The following is a 14,676-nucleotide window of genomic DNA, read 5'->3' as shown; positions in this document are numbered from 1 at the left end:
AAGGATCCAGGACCTCAGGAGGGTGGAAAAGGTGACTGGCATAACACCTTCAGGGGTCAAGCACCAAACTCTGACTTTCCCAGCATTCTCCAGCATAACCCTCCTCAGGGCAACACACCATGCAGCTCCACGCATTTCTCTCTCTGAAGGCTCCTCACATCTCCATCTTTGCAGCCAACACTCACTCACCCTCAGCCTATTGCCCTCTCACACCCATGCCTCACAATCACCCTCTACAAATAGTGCTTTTCCCTCCTCTCCACAGAAGCTACTATGGGCACTCACAACTAACTGCTTTCTCTCCTTGCAGGGGAAGGGAGCACAGGACTTGGCAATAGGCAGAGACCCGAGCACAGAGGGGTGGCTCACTATTGACAAGCACCTTGTCGGTCACTGACAATGCATTCTCACCTGCTCCACTGGGAAAGAGATCCTGTTCCAGGAGGCTGAAGATGTCAGCAGTGACCTCCCGCAAGAGCCTGAGCCTCCTGAGGCACTGGTGCTCAGACATGCTGAGAGAAATGGTCCTATACCTGTAGACCTTGTGTTGGGGGGGTCTCGCCTCCTTCCAGTTGGATCGGTGTTCATCCCATTTGCTTTGTGGAGGGGCATGTAGCTGAAGAGAAGGCAGCTGGTCCTGCTGCTGCTGATGCTCCGGCTGCTGCTGGAGCTGTTGGCAGTGGTGCAGCTTCTGCTATTGCCCCTCAACAGAGGTGGAAGGTGAAGCTGCATAAGCTCCCATGCCATGTTGAAGGCTGACAGCAGGGAAGTGCAGCTTCCAAGACATCACTGCAGGAGTTCCTCAGGGTAGTGTCCTAGGCCCAACCATCTTCAGCTGCTTCATCAATGACCTTCCTTCAGTCATAAGGTCAGAAGTGGGGATGTTCGCTGATGATTGCACAATGTTCAGCACCATTCATGACTCCTCAGGTACTGAAGCAGTCCATGTAGAAATGCAGCAAGTCCTGGACAATATCCAGGCTTAGGCTGATAGGTGGTAAATAACATTCATGCCACACAAGTGCCAGGCAATGACCATCTCCAGTATCTAACAATCTTTCCTTGACATTTATTGGCATTCTGATTGCTGAATCCCACACTATCAACATCCTGGGGTTACCATTGACCAGAAACTGAACTGGAGTAGCCATATAAATACCATGGCTACAAGAACAGGTCAGAGGCTAGGTATCCTGTGGTGTATAACTCACCTCCTGACTCCCCAAAGGCTGTTCACCATCTACAAGGCACAAGTCAGGAGTGTGATGGAATAATCTCCACTTGCCTGGATGGGTGCAGCTCCAACACCACTCAAGAAGCTCGACACCATCCAAAACAAAGCAGCCCGCTTGATTGGCACCCCAACCATTAACATTCACTCCCTCCACCACTGACGCACAGTGGCAGCAGTGTGTACCATCTACAAGATGCACTGCAGCAATGCACCAAGGCTGATTGAACAGCACCTTCCAAACCCACAATCTCTACCACCTAGAAGGACAATTGCAGCAAATGCATGGGAACACCACCACCTGCAAGTTCCTCTCCAAGCCTCACACCATCCTGACTTGGAACTATATTGTCGTTCCTTAACTGTCGCTAGGTCAAAATCCTGAAACTTACTTCCTAAAAGCACTGTAGGTGTACCTGCAGCAGTTCAAAAAGGCGGCTCACCACCCCCTTCTCAAGGGCAATTCATGATGAACAATAAATGCTGGCCTTGCTAGTGACACCCACATCCCATGAATGAATAAAAAAAGAATCTGAAGGTCAGTGAAATGCTAGACTCCTGAAGTGCCTTCCAAGAAGTTGGCAATCACCTGTCAAGCAGTAAAAGTACTCTATCAAAGAAGTGCTTTGAACAGCTGCCTGTTGTCTGGCCAAATCTGGAGGTCTTCAATGTAACTGAGCAAAACCTTGCCAGCTTGACAGTTTCTCTGTAGAAGCTCTTCCCACTGTGCACACTGACCCTAACCCTAACTCTAACCCTAACCCTATTCCTAACCCTACTCCTAACAATAACCCTAACCCCTAATCCCTAACCCTAACCCCTAAATCCGAAACCCTAAGCCTAACCCCTAACCCCTAAATCCGAAACCCTAACCCCTAGCCCCTAACACCTAACCTTAACCCTAACTCCTAACACTAACCCCTAACTCCTAAAGTTAACCCTAATCCTAACCTGAATGCAAATCTAGCTCTAAAATTCCACTTTTGCCTCTCAAAAACACGAATATATTTTTGGCGAGGTGCAGCCACAGAGTGGAATCCATGTGATGTTAGGAAGAAGGAATCCAGGGTTAAAATGGCTCTTAATTGCATTTTAATTGGCTCGATTTCTTTCCCACCAAGCTGAAGGGGAGTTCCCTACTGGATATGGAACCCAAACCCAGGGAAAGCCAGAAGAGGGCGTGATGACATCCTGATCCCGACCCAATATCAATTTCAGGGAATTTACCAGGGAATGGCACACTGGGTCCTGCCTCCAGCTGGCTGGGAAAATTCTGCCAATATAGCTGCAAGTGTCTGACCCAAATGTGCCATTCAGATTAAATTTAATTTCAAGAGAGTAAAGATATATAATAAAACTTCATTAAGGAAATTACTTATGCATTAGTCTTGGGAAGCCCAGTAAATTTTTATGTAAGGACTGAATATTGATCACAGTCCTTCCATTAGCAAGATCACAGTATTTTTCCACCAATAATATGTCTTTCCTGCATGAGGTTGGACTATTCATCTTCACTCTCTTATGAATCCACATTGAGCTTGTGGATCAACAAGGATCAAAGTACATTTCCCTCAGTACATAACAAGGTTAAAGCACACATTATTAGATGGTAATTCTGATATTGTAAGCGAACTTCCGGATCTGCGTGGCGCATGTGTGAGATGTGCACCGCGGAGCCGCCATGATATTTTGCATGGTGACTCATTAACACGGAGGTGGCGGAACGCCTGCCCCGTTGATGTAGAGGGGCGGGCGCTCCGTCCCCAGCAACGGCGTTCGGTGACACTGTACAGGCGCCAGCGTCAATTTTAAAGGGTTTCCAGCCCTTACAAGATGTTTACATTTTTAAAGAGAACTGCAAGTGTGATTTTAATCTACACATTCAATAAAACAATGAAGCACTCTTCCACTCCCACCATGACCTAACAAGTTATTTATTTCCCTCCACTCTTGCCGAGAAAGTTTTTTTGCCAGTCCCAAACTTTTACCGCCAAACATAGATATCTTTGCCCTTCAACTCCTCCCCACCATGCCCTCAGTCAATAGTAACAGTTTTCCCCGCTCCCTCCCCTCTGCCCTTTCACTACAAGGTAAGTAATTATTCATTCATTAAACTTTATTAACATATTTAAATTAAGTTTTATTCGCTGAGCGGCGGGGAGCTGCACTGAAGCTTCGCCACCACCGGTAAAATGGGGCAGGGCCTTCCCGGCATTGAGGCCCATGGCAGGCCTCTCCTGAAGATATTTTCCAGGCCCCCCTACCATGACCCCTGACGTCAGGGTGGGGGGGCTGGTAAAATTCAGCCCATAGTTTGTTCCACAGCTGAATAAAATGTCAAATAGTTTCATTTTTTGTGTATTTTAAGATTTATGTAACTAAATTTTGCCAAAATGGTGAATGCTGCAGCAGGCTTTTCTTTACCGTAGGCCTCAACTTGAATGCAGGTTCACATCAATACCTCATCTATGAAGCCTCCTCACTACAGTGGGGTTCATGAAACAATTCAGCCAAATTCTGGTAAAGCACACAACCACTTTATTTAACATTGTTATGTCCAGATTATTATTTTTATCAATTATAAATAAACATAGTCAATTTAAGGGTCTTCGTACCAAATCTCACTTAATCATTTGTTCAACAGTCTCAGCAAAAAACTGCAAAAGCTTTTAGCAGTGACACACTTTATACTTTAGCTACAAAGTGATTAGTTTTTTGAAGGTGCTATCTCTGGGTGAAATCTGGCAGCAGATTTGAGGCATCCATTCCAGAGAATTGAGAACATCATAACCAAGACATTTACTGCTTGATTATGAATTGCATATTAACAGGGGAATTAGGATGTGATTTGGTGCATTCCAAATCTATGCTTGGATTGCACCTTCTGGCATAGCGTATAAGGATTGCATACATGTTCTACAGACACACATTGAAGGGAGCGAATATATTTTTAGTCATTTGAAAATATTGTTACTTAATCATGTTAAAATGTTGCCTTCTTGATTCATACTAATTTCAACAGAAGAGGTGATTTTCAATTTAATTACTGAATTACTGTTTGACCACAAAACACATATGAAACCAGGAAGAGTAACCCACAAAGACTGTTCCAGTCCAAAGCCCCAGCTGTAAAAAGGCTGCATCTTGTTGAATTTTCTTTCCCAGTCACATTATTAAGTCACTCATTACAGCCAGGATAAATCCCGACTATTGCTATCTCTCTTCTGCCAGCTCCTGCAGCTCATTGCAAGTCTCAGTCATCCATTCAAGTTTTCCTGTCCGTGGTTCCAACCTCTACACTTTGACTTTTTCACCTTCAGCGTGGTCTTTACCCAGCTGGAACCCATTGCATGATTTCCCCAAAGTTTCAGTACACTTGCCCTGCCCACTGCAGTCCCTTATAAAATTCCCAATTACTGCTTGTAAACCCCTTCAGAGCTAAAAATAATTTGTGTGATTGATGATTATGACGATATTCCAAATCGCCTAACTTTTTTCCTATTCATGGATGTGTTTGGAAGCTATCACTGTGTCCATAGCCCATGTTATTCAGTGGAAGCTGCAAGCCTAGTCAAAGCTACAATTTCCCTGCTTGTAGCATTAAGCATTACCATTGTTTGCTTGCTCCTTCTGCATTGTTTAAAAGCCTGTCCCTTATTTACATTCCAATTTGATAAACCTGCTTCTAAGTTCAAACAGAAAGGAGAAAAAAGGTTCAGCCTCTGAAGCTAGGAAGCTGGTTAAAAAGACATAAACAAAAGTTAGAAACAAGTCCCTGTATAATATAGGATTTTTCTAAATAATAGCTGCTCTTTTTCTTTTCAAAAATTGTTTTATGTTTTGAGTTAAAGTTTATATTAAATATCAGTATCAAACACAATATGATGTTGCATTTGGAAAAAAAAAATCCTTAGAAATATAGCCAGAGGAGATATAATTGCAACAAAGGCATGACAATTTATTGAGGCTTTACAAACCACCGGTCAGAGAACACAGTAGCCAGAAGAAGGGGCAATTTGTGATCTTTCCACATCCTGTTGATTAAGTTTCAACCAGCGATTCAGGGTTTTATGCCAAACACAGGAGTTGCACCAAATAGCGAGTCAGGCATCTGTGACATTTTATAACATTGATCATCTGAAAGAGATTGCACTCTAAGCATCTAAATGTTGTATGATCACCGTCAAGAATTCTGCATGTTGACAAGACCATTTCCTGAACATGCCCAAGATAGACATACATGGATGCTGCTACAACCAGGTGAGAAAGGTGTCTAGCGGTCCCTTTTAGCCTTCACCTGGTCTTATAGCAACAGGGTTTTAATTTTTGAACACACTGTGTTTTGAGCTCCCCGTTTGGTGAATCCTTGTTCTCTGCTTTCCAATTATAAGGCAAAGCAATGAACACAAACAGGCTTCCTTAGGTTTAAAGAAGAAAAGCGAAATTTATTAAAACTTAAACTTAAACTCTAATTTGGTTAATGCCTATACTTACATGCCACACACCATGCTAGCATGCATAAGCGATACGCACATGCAAATAGAGACAGAAAAGAGCAGAAGAAAAAATAAAGTAGAGAGGTTTGAGGCAATATCAGAAGAGTTTCTTGTTACTGTGCTTCGAGATCACTGTAGTCCTTTTGTAGGTAGATCTTGCTTTTCTTTGGGGCCCAGTATTCTTCTTAAACCTTGTTCACTGTAGGAGATGTTTCTCTTGGGGTTCGTATGTCTTCAATGGTTTCTGAAGCTGGTGAGAAAGATGAGAGCAGATAGGAGAGAGGTCTTTTTAGTCCAGGAGCAAACAGCTTTCTGAGTTCAAAATCTCTGTGGCAAGTTCAAATTCAAAAAACTCCAACAGCCAGTTAGTCATGTGACTAAACTTGTCTGACCACATCTGTTTGTGTATTCGGCCATCTTAGCAGTTAACCTGGAATGCCTCTCTACCTTCAACGTCTGGTAATCAAAAGTCCATTTTAGATTAAATTGGATCAGGGAGTGGCCCCTTTGTGTTACTATGCAAATGTATTTCCAGTCAAAGGTCTGGCTTTTTAAAAAAAAAGTTATATCTTTACTCCAGTAACAGCTTAAAAATCAATGTTCATGTGGCAAAATTAATGTGTCTCATTCTTGGCAGGTGGGGGCCTGCATGACAATGCTAAAACACAGAAGTAGGCCATTCAGCTCAACTAGTCCAGGTCAGCATTTACCCTCCATGCCAGCAGATAGCCTTAATCACATTAACTCACCTTGCTCCCATATTCCTTTATTCTCTTTACCTTCATCCGCCTATCCAATCTAAGCATGAATGCTGATCTAATTTGGGAGCAGGACACGCTTGGCCAGACACTTTGTACCAGGAGGTGGTCACACCCCTTAGGATAGGGTCTTCTGATTTTGTCCATGGACAGGAGGGTGTGACTGCGAGTGAGGCAGGTATGGGGGCCCAGAACATAGAATCAGAGGAGCCTCAGCCTTTGCAATTGTCTGACAGGTTCAAAAGTCTCTCGACCTGTATGGACGAAAGCGGGGGCTGCAAGGTGGATGAGTGAACTGAGCATGGCACCATGGTACAGGAAGCCATTCAAGTGGGGGGAGTTAATAGGAAGGTAGTGGTAGAGGGGATAGCATAGTCAGGGGGAATAGACACTGTTCTTTGCAGCTGAGATTGAGAGTCCAGATGGTTGTGTTGCCTGCCCGGTGACAGGGTTCTGTTCTGGGCTGGAGGGGAACTTGCAGTTGGAAGGGGAGGATCCAATAGTCGTGGTCCATGTAGGTACCAACGACATAGGTAGAACTAAGAAAGAGATTCTGCTGAGGGAGTATGAGCAGCTAGGGTCTAAATTAAAAAGCAGAAACTCAAAGGTAATAATCTCTGGATTATTACCTGAGCCATGTTCAAATTGGCATTGGGAAAATAAGCTTAGAGAAATGAATGCATGACTCAAAGACTGGTGTGGTAGAAGTGGGTTCTGGTTCATGGACCACTGGCACTAGTACTGGGGAAATTGGGGGCTGTTCCGTTGAGACAGTCTACACCTGAACTGTGCTGGACAAGTGTTCTAGTGAGCCACATAACTAGAGAAGTAGAGAGGGTTTTAAACTAAATAGTGGGGGTAAGGAATCAAATTTGCGAAGTGGTAGTAAATCAAAGAGTAGACATAAGGCAAAAGAGAAAGGTATTAATATGGGAAATGATAAACAGATCATGACAGGGACAGAGAGTACAACTCTAAGAGTAAATCAACAGACAAGGCTAGAGATTACAAAAGTAATAAAAGGACAAAACTAAAGGCTCTGTATCTGAATGCACGTAGCATTCGAAACAAAACAGATAAACTGACAGCACAAATAGAAATAAGTAAGTACGATCTGATAGCCATTACAGGGGCAATACTGGGACCTGAATATTGAAGGATAGATGACATTTAGGAAGGACAGGAAGCTAGGAAAAGGTGGAGGGGTGGCTCTGTTAGTTAATGATGGTATCAGCACAATAGAGAGGGATGACTTAAGTTCAGGAAATCAGGATGTAGAAGCAGTTTGGCTTGAAATGAGAAATGATAAAGGCAAGGAATCACTTGTGGCAGTGGTGTACAGGCCCCCTAACCTTAACCACATGGTAGGATGGTGTATAAAGGAAGAAATAATGGGAGCTTGTCAGAGAGGTATGGCGATAATCATGGGAATTTTAATCTACATCTAGACTGGAAAAATCAGATGGGCAAAGCTAGCCTAGATGAAGAGTTCATGGAATGTTTTTGGGATAGTTTCTTAGAACAGCATGTACAGAAGCCAACCAGAGAGCAGGCTATACTGGACATGTTATTGGGCAACAAGATAGGATTAATTAATGACCTCATAGTGATGGCACCCCGAGGCAGCAGCGATCATAGTGTGATTGAATTTTACATTCAGTTTGAGGGAGAGAGGAGTGGGTCTAAGACTAGTATTTTAAACTTAAATAAGGGCAATTATGAGGGCATGAAAGCAGAACTAGCTAAAGTGAACTGGCAAATTAGGTTAAGAGATAGGTCAATAGAGATGCAGTGACAGACATTTAAGGGGATATTTCAGAATACACAGAATAGATACATTTCAACAAGAAAGAAAAAATCCAAGGGGAGGACTAACCATCTGTGGTGAACTAAAAAAAGTTAAAGATGATATCAAACTTAAAGAAAAAGCATGTAATTGCACAAAAATGGATGGCAGGTCAGAAGATTGGACAGAATGTAAAAAACAGCAAAGAATGACTAAAAGATTAATAAGGAGGAAAAAATTAGAGTCTGAGAGAAAGCTAGCCAGAAATATAAAAACAGATATGAACATATGAATCAGGAGCAGGAGTAGGCCACTCGGCCCTTCGAGCCTGCTCTGCCATTCAATAAGTTCATGGCTGAACTGATTACTCCACATTTCTACCTACCCTCGATAACCTTCCACCCCCGGCTAATCAAGAGTCTATCTACCTCTGCCTTAAAAATATTCAAAGACTCTGCTTCCACTACCTTTTGAGGAAGAGAATTCCAAAGACTCAAGACCCTCTGAGAGAAAGAAATTCTCCTCATCTCTGTCTTAAATGGGCGACCCCTTATTTTTAAATAGTGACCGCTAGTTCTAGATTCACCCACAAGGGGAAACATCCTTTCCGCATCCGCCCTGTTAAGATCCCTCAGGATCTTATATGTTTCAATCAAGTCACCTCTTAATCTTCTAAATTCCAGCGGATACAAGCGAAACCTATCCAATCTTTCCTCATAAGACAGCCTGCCCATTCTAGGTATAAGTCTAGTGAACCTTCTCTGTACTGCCTCCAATGCATTTACATCCTTCCTTAACTCAGGAGACCAGTACTCTACACAGTACTCCAGATGTGGTCTCACCAATGCCCTGTATAGCTGAAGCATAACCTCCCTACTTTGGTACTCAATTCACCTCATGATAAACAATAAGATTCTATTAGCTTTCCTAATTATGTGCTCTACCTGCATACTAACCTTTTGCAATTCATGCACTAGGACACCCAGATCCCTCTACCTCTCAGAGCTCTGTAATCTCTCACCATTTAGAGTCATAAAGTTATACAGCACAGAAACAGGCCCTTCGGCCCATCGTGTCTGTGCCGGCCATACAGCACCCAACTATTCTAATCCCATATTCCTGCACTTATAGAGTCATAGAGTTAAGATAATATTTAGATAATATGCTTCTTTGATAAGCAAGGTTATCGGGGTAGGCGGGAATGTGGAGTTGAGATTAGAATCAGATCAGCCATGATCTTGTTGAATGGAGGAGCAGGCTCAAGGGGCCGAGTGGACCACTCCTGCTCCTAATACAATTGTTCATATGTTCCTATGCAATTCCATGTCTTTAGGCTGCTTTGGGATTTTACCAACAGAGGCAACCATGGAGGGCGGACTTCGCACATTGATGCATCAGGACAGAAATGAAGGTATTTAAAAGGCCAATTACGTTGAATTTTATGGTGCATTTTGGATTTTACTGATACTGCACCAGGACCATGGGGCTTCAGAGAATCACTTGGTTAAAGGAGACGGCAAGGAAGCAGGAGGTCAGTGCTGGCTGTCTCAGCCAGCCATCAAGAAAGCCAGTGTGCTGTGCCAGGGAGGGTGGTGCACAGAGGGCATTGCCAGAAGAGGGCAAAGGGGGAGGAAAGGTGCCATTACCATGGGGTGTGCAGTCAGGTTGACATGGGGCAGTGATGCTTGCTGTAAAGAAATGAATCTGGAAAAGGTAGGGGGCCTTTTAGATATAAGGCCTGGGACTCGGAGAGAGTTCACTGGCATGGGCATCATTCACCCAGACATTAGGGACCCGCTCAGAAGGAGGGAGGTCCAAGCACTGGCAGGGGAATATCAGGACCTGCAGATGGGAGAGGCTTTGAATAATGAGGATATCATCGATTGTGATAACTCCTCCGATGATGAGGATATGGAACAGGCGATGCAAGTTGAGGGATCCATTGGACCACAGGCAAGATGCAATGAGGTACGTGTAAGGAAGGCTTGGGGCATGCTAATATGTTTCTTATGACCCTTATGCCCTTTCAGAAACATTATATTAAAGCCTTACCTTTATGCAGCTCTGCTGTCGCCTCCATTTTGCACTCAATTGCCCTGCGCCCAGGTTCACAGCGCACATTGTCAATGCTGAGGAGCTGACAAGGCACAGCTTAGTCCATCGTTTCCAGCCCATTGAGGGAGGCGGGCTGTAGATGAGGTCTCCCCGGGCAGCAAGAATTGGAAAGAGAAGCAACAACAGTAGATGAAAGATTAATTGAGTGGCACATCAGAAGCGAGGCTTTACATATAACTACTCTAAACACCAGTGAGCCTGAAGTGCAGCTAGGTGCTCTTCTTAACTCTCTTACGAGTGCTCCTATTGTTCTGCTGGATCTGCCTCTCCATAAGATTCACCAGTCTCTCCATGGAGGAAACACCTGCACACACACCAGAGACATGGCAGCACTCATGGCCTGGATGGACTCCTCCATCATCTGTGCATGGGTGTGTATGACCTCTGGAAGCTCCGCCAGATGCTCCCTCACCTTTCACTACAGCTGCAGCAGTTGTCATTTTGCTGACAATTCCAGAGGCATGTCATTAGCCTGGGGCTCAGCATGGGCCTGGCCTCCTACTGTCCTCCGACTGCCAGCCTCCAGCAGCTGCTTGGGCGCATCTGTGATGCGCTCACCAGGTTGTGACCCTGAATCTAATCGTGAGCACATACCCACAGATGTGAAAACATCAGTGCTGGTGGAGGGTGCGAGGGATTGATGTGATGCTCCTCAGAGGTGGCCGAGTGGCCCCCGGTCTCTCAAGCTCCATGTGCTTCTGCACGACCCTAACCTGCATGAGAGAACAAATGGATTGAAGAATTAAGGACTTCCCATTTCATCATCCCAACTATACCTGCTGTGGAGCTCCATGTATCCAGTGGGGGATACATGAGCACTATGCCTTATGTTTGCCAGATGCACCCTTGTGCCCCTGCGCTTGTTCACTCACTCTCTTGGGTGGGCACTCTAATCTCGCCATCAGCGATAGCGTGGACGCCCTTCTGCCCTGCAATTTTCAAGGCCTCCTCCTCCATGGGGGTCAGGAGGTGCAGGTACGGCACCCTTCCACCAGTCTTGTCCCTTTCCTTGCTATTGTGTGCCATCTTTTCCTCCTAGCACAAGCAAGAAGATTGTTAATCACCCCATGGAGACGAGTACAACACCAATGCTGTTGGCAGCCCAATGGTCTATGATGAGGGCGCATGAACGTTTTCTGCATACAGCCACTCTCGAGGAACATTGTGGGGATCAGCAATGAGAGATGGACGCCTCTTACCGAAATGCAGCCATACTTGTGACAATTAATGCTGCTGCCTGATCCCTTTGCCACCGACTGGGTGGCCACTGCTTCTCCACCAAAAGCACCATCTCGTATTGCCACATACAAGGCCCAAAATGAAAAGAGGTATGGTGTACCTCAGCGGATCGAAAGAGGTCATTGGCATGCTCGCGGTATTGTATCCAGGTTCTCTGAGTGACCCCCATGGCTGCTGACCTTTTCTGCAATCTTCTTTCCGTCCCGGGGATGAGGACCTCCTTCCTTGCCCTTGCAGTCTGGACGAGAACCTACAGGGGGGCATCATTGAAACCTAAGGCTACCCGGGGTCTTCCTCTGACATGCTTGCTGCAGGCTTCCAGTCAGCTCCTTGCTAGAAGGCACCAGTGAGGCAGAGGACTCCAGTTTCAAGGCACCAGTCAGGTTGAGTAGTCTTCTGAGCAGTCATTACTGAATTGTCATGAAAACATGAATTGCTGAATGATGATTTTTAATTCATCAGCCGGAAACCTAAGTTAAACTTTTAAAAGGAAAGCGGGAATCCTAAATTCAACTTTTAAAAAGACAGCAGTTAAGATGGCCACTGCAATTGGCATTGAAATACCTCACATTCCAAGGTATCAAGGTGGAGACGCATGTCTGAATAGCCCTCATCCAGAACAATGACTTGAGCAGTTTGAAGAGATAGCTGGTATTGCTTTCATTAACAAGACATTCAAAGTCATTTTGGAATGTTAACACTGGTGGAAACAACCCTCAAGGGATAATCATAGAAACAATAAGACTAGAGAGAGATTGGGATTCTTAGACTTAAATCTTATTAAGGTGAAAAAGGGAATACACTGGGATAATCATGTGACAATCTCCCCAGTCTGTGTGAAAACTTTCTATTGAACGCATCAGACAAGTTTCTGAGTCCTAATCAGTGCAGGACCCCAACGGAGCTCTCTCTTTTTCTCTCTCCAGACAACACTGTAAGCTAAGAGCCCTATCTGCAGGCTGCAAAACATCCATGTCTGTCATTGCTGCTGCCAGAGACTCTGGGTGAAAACCATCTAAATCACTGTCTTCAAGAAACTTCTGAGGCAGGTGGCCACGTCGAGCAACCAGAAACTTCAAGACCACGAATTCAGCTGGAAGACAACTGAATTTCCAGATTCCACAGAGTGTATATTATTTTATTCATTCTGCACTCTAATCCAACCAAACTATTCTTCTTCATTCTGTAACCTGTTTGTGTGTGTGTGATTCTCATGTGTGTGTGTGTGTGTGTGTGAAAGTTGGAGCATAGCATCATGAAGACCCCCACCTGCCAAGAATGAGGCATATCAATTTCATCATATGAATATTAATTTTAAACTTTTGCTGGAGTGAAGAAATGACTTGTTTGAAGAGATCACCAGACATTTGGCTGGAGGACATTTGCATACTAAGAGACAGTGCTTGGAGAGAGAAAAGAATTGCTCACTGATTCCATTAACAGATTGTGCTGGGCAATGTTGGTCGACATCTTGTTGGGCTAAGAGACAGCACTACACCCCCCCCCTCCCCCCCGCCCCACCCCCTGCCACCTCCGAGACCTTTGAAATCTACAAATGCAGGAGCTTGTTTAAACAATAAGTCACATGACTAATCTGCTGGCCAACTTGGAATTTTGAATTCTGGTCACAGGACAGTTTGATCAGACGGCAGATTGTAACTGAACCTGGAACAAGACAGCCTCTCTCCTGGCTGGCTCTCTCTCTCGCTTTCTCACAAACCTCTGGACCCACTGAAGTCGCTCAAACCTCAAGAAAGAAAAGACTCCTACATTGCAACAAGTTAAAGCCTACACTGGGCCCCAACGAACATCAAGACGTACTGGCAACCAAAGATTCCACATTGAACTCAAAGGACTGTAATTACAACCTAGCTGTTGTCTCAAACTTTTCCCCTTTATTCTTTCCACTTTTACTGTCTCTATCTGCAGGTGTGTTTATCGCGTATGCATGCTAATCTGGTTGCATCATGTATTCATAGTCGTTAACCAAATTAGAGTTTAAGATTAATAAACTTCCACCTTTCTTGTTTAAAAATCTAAGAAAATCTGTCTGATTTGATTTCTTTGCCTTGCAATTGGAAAACAGTGAACAAGGATTCACTGAGGGGGAGCTAAAAACACGATGTTTTAAAAATTAAACACTGTTACAGGCAAAGGCTGAGAGGGAACCCCGAGACCCTTCTCTCACCTGGTCGTAACAGTAGTTTATGATTTTTACTCAGATTGGGTTTTGATTTTAAGTACAATAATCTAACCTCTTTCTTGTTTAAGCTAAAAAAAAAACCTGTCTGATTGGTTCTCTATGATCATAGCACACAAAGGGGTAAACACTCATTGAATTGGTAAGCACATTCACTGTTTAAAAGAAATAAACCCTGCAGTAGTCAAACAAAGAGAGGGACAAGAGGGAAGCCTTTCGACCCCTTCTCACCTAATCATAACAGAATGCAGGCTGGCAGCCTTTTAAGTATGGTGCCAGTACCTGCTGCTGTGTCACTTGACACCACCATCGCTGTCTCACTTTCTGTCTCTCTGCACATCAATTGGATGGCCTCACGCCTCTTTGAGTTAATTGGTCAGCTGCCAGGGGATTGCATCTAGCCAGCCGCTGAACGCCCAAGTGGATTCAGCATCGCTTTTGGTGCCACCACTGGGACCCGTGGCCTTGCCGCAAAATTCAGACCAATGAATCGCATATTCAGACTACACTAGAAATACTCAATTGCAGGGGTATTTGTAACAGCGGATGTGTGGCGCAGCCATTGAGTGGGCTGAATAATTAAAGCCTTTTGGGCTTGGGCAAAATTATGATTGAACACCATGGCTGACACAATCACCAAGTTTTCTTAAGGCAATAAAACAAAAGCAAAATACTGCGGATGCTGGAAATATGAAATAAAATCAGAAAATGCTGGGAACACTCAGCAGGACAGGCAGCATCTGTGGCGAGGGAAACAGAGTTAGCGTTTTCTGTCTGTGACCTTTCATTACAACATTCTGATGAAAGGTCACAGACCTGAAATATTGGGTTGAATCGTAGTAGCTTGCTGC

The sequence above is a fragment of the Heterodontus francisci genome, chromosome 19, assembly GCF_036365525.1.
Source record: "Heterodontus francisci isolate sHetFra1 chromosome 19, sHetFra1.hap1, whole genome shotgun sequence".
NCBI classification, from domain to species: domain Eukaryota; kingdom Metazoa; phylum Chordata; class Chondrichthyes; order Heterodontiformes; family Heterodontidae; genus Heterodontus; species Heterodontus francisci.
Note: the sequence above shows the minus strand (reverse complement) of the source record.